Source organism: Amborella trichopoda, chromosome 8 (genome assembly GCF_054954075.1).
Source record: "Amborella trichopoda isolate Santa Cruz 75 chromosome 8, AtrichopodaSantaCruz75HAP2 v2.0, whole genome shotgun sequence".
Lineage (NCBI taxonomy): Eukaryota > Viridiplantae > Streptophyta > Magnoliopsida > Amborellales > Amborellaceae > Amborella > Amborella trichopoda.
Window position 1 is genome coordinate 31624327 of NC_142343.1, and position 3208 is coordinate 31627534.

The 3208-nt window shown below is 34.9% G+C and overlaps 1 long non-coding RNA gene across 1 annotated transcript; it reads left to right on the plus strand.

Moving 5' to 3' along the window:
• Positions 1-218: 218 nt before the first annotated feature.
• Positions 219-2352, plus strand: LOC148781012 (uncharacterized). The gene is made up of 2 exons (XR_016061228.1): positions 219-305; positions 1396-2352. It is a non-coding gene; the product is annotated as an uncharacterized LOC148781012 (long non-coding RNA).
• Positions 2353-3208: the final 856 nt, after the last annotated feature.

Here is a 3208-nt window from a genome sequence, read left to right on the forward strand (position 1 = left end):
TGAATTAACATTTACTTGCCTTTACTTTTTCCTTTCCCCGCTTTTGCCTCCTGCTGCTTGTAGCTGGCAGCGTCCTTTAGCGGACGTGGTTTTCGTACGATAAACGTTTGCTTTTAACGCGACACCTCAGGTATGAGGTAGAGCGTAAGAAAATAATATAATAATACGTTATAAGAATTTAAATAGGGGATGTGAGCACTCCCACCCTAAAACAAAACTTTGAGATCTCTCTCTGGTCGAAACACAGTGAACTTCTCTCTCGAACCGAAAATTTTTATCGGAAGCTCCCTCTCAAATAATTGTGGGTAAGTGACATCGTCTTCCTGAAAAATAGTCTATTTTTAATAAATAGTGATATTTCCGTCTAGGATCTTTATTTTATCAGTTTTATGTGTAAGTGACCTTATTGTCTCGAAAAATAATCCATTCTTTTTAAAAATAAAATGAAATAATTATTTCTGCTTATTATCATGAATTTTAGGCGCAATAAATTTTATGCGCACGTGATCTCATTATCTTGAAAAATAATCTTTTTAATAAAAATTGTGATATTTCTTTCTACTGTTTTGAATATTTAGACATTGTAAAATTCATGTGCAAATGACTGCCTTATTATTTAAAAATTGACATTTTTTCAATTGATTATAGTATAATTGTGAAATGTTTATTTGTGAATTGATATTCCATAAATTGTGATAATTCCGTATTCTTGAATTTTTATAAGAGTTTTTCTATACATATTAAATTGGCAATTATGCTAGAATGCCTTTACAAACTGCTACCTTTCTAAATTTGAGCCCAAAATATTTGATTGGTTATTTTTGAAATGTTATAGAGAGTGACTGTTATTAATGGTTTAAGTGAAATTCATATTAATGGTTTCAGTGATATGTTGAGTACATGATATTGCTGCTTTCGAATGTTTAAAGAGATTTAGAAATAATTTAAGTATGCAAGTGGACTCATCCGGTTCGTCGGTGAGATATAAGTGGACCTATTTGGGACGCCAGTAGGGTTTAAGTGGACTCATCCGGTACGCCGGTGAGGTATAAGTGGACCTGCAGGGATTAAGTGGACCTATCTGGGACGCCGATAGGGATTAAGTGGACCCATCAGGACGCTGATGGGGTATATATGTGACCTACTTGGGACGCCAATAGGGTATTTTGTGAAATCCTTTGAATTATGTACTGTCGTTAAAAGTGTTATAAGCATTTCAATTACTCGGATTATACTTAATTATGCAATTATTGAAAGTGAAATTGTTGATGCATTTCTATTAATAGATCTCATTTTGAAAAATATTGATATCTTTCAATCATGATTATTTTTAGGATTATGATGATCACTTACTGAGTAGCCAAACTCATCAAACTATGGTAAACATTTTTTCAGGATAACTACGGATTCATTTTGAGTGCTAGTCAAGATCAACCTTGGAAGATACTGTTGTTGTGCTAGCTTTCTTTACTTACTATGTAAGACCTCGCCACTGTAAATTTGTCCTATCAATAGATGTATATATGTTTTGTCTGTCACATCTCAGGAATAACAGTACTGTAAATTCTTGGGGTGTGACAACTATCCATGCAACTTACCCCAGCTAACCTTTCCTTTCATTTTTTTCCCCACAACCACCTTTCCTCGCAAATAACACCCCAATTTAAAAAAAAAGAAAAAAGAGACTAAACTACCCCTCTCTCTCCTCGTGGCTTTTACCCACGACTCTTTCCCCGTGCATTTTACCAACGCACTTCAGCAATGCGGAGACTCACTTCGACAATGAATACACACGCTCTAGCAATGTAAATGGACGGTCTGGCAATGAAGATATGCGCTCCAACAATGCAGAGGGTCGCTCCAGCAATGAAGACAGACGCTCCAGCAATGCAGAGGGTCACTCCAACAATGAAGACACGGGCTCCAGCAATGTAGAGGGTCGCTCCAACAATGAAGACATGCGCTTCAGCAATCCAGAAGGTCGATCCAGCAATGAAGACACGCGCTCCAGCGATGCAGAGGGTCGCTCTGACAATGAAGACACACGCTCTAGTAATACAGAGGGTCGCTACGGCAATGAAGACACGCGCTCCAGCAATGTGAGGATTGGCTACAGCAATACACCTTCTAGAGCCACAGCACTCTGACAGTTGAATAGGTCGCTCGGCAATGAAGACAAATGCTCCGGCAGTACAAAGATGAGCTCCGGCAGTACACCTTCTGGAGCCACATCGCTCTGGCGGTTGAATTGGTCGCTCCGGCAATACGTTACTTAGGACCGCCAATTGACATTTTTTGTACGGGAAGGGCATTTCCATCCAAAAAATAACAACTTTTTACTTTGGGGGGTTCTGCGGGGAAAGGTGGTTGTGGGGAAAAAAGTGAGAGCAAAGCTTAGGTGGGAGGTAAGTTGCATAGATAGTATAATTGGGGGGTTTTTTGTAATTTTCCCTATATATATATATATATATAAGCTACTAGCTCCTAGTCGTCATATCTTCATCGAGTGGTTCAAAATTCATATCACTATCTGAATTTTAATCTTTTTTTTAGAAATCAGATCGTAATGAAATTTTGGATGTATGATCTTAAAAAAAAAATGAAAATTTGGATGTGTGTACTAAAATAGGGTGCATAATAAAAATATATATATATAATATTTTCTAAAATATATATATATATAATATTTTCTAAAATATAAAATGATCAAAAATACCCCTGAAAAATAATGGGATAATTTGGTCATTTTAAATTATTGAAAGTAATTTTTTTATATTTTTATATGGTGAGCAATAGTGTTATGTATATACACCCAAAATTTTATCATAATCTGATTTATAAAAAAAAAAATATATTAAAATTAAAATAGTGATATGATTTTTGAACCACCCACTGAAGATTTGACACTTGGGAGCTAGTAGATGATGCAGATAAAAATTAGAAAAAATTATGAATTGAATTTTATAAATTTTTTTAAAATTTATATTTTTAGGAATGGGTAGTGTGAGGTTTTAGGAAAGGTAAATCTTCGTGTGAGTTAGTTTTTTTTAAGCTTATATTAGATTTAATAAGATATTTAAGCTTATATTAGATTTAATAAGAGATTTAAGAGGGATTTAAGTATGAGAAAGATATGAGATTTAGATATGGAAAGGATATGAGGAGTACCTAAAGATGGGGAAGTTTCCTTGAATAAAGGACTCCACGT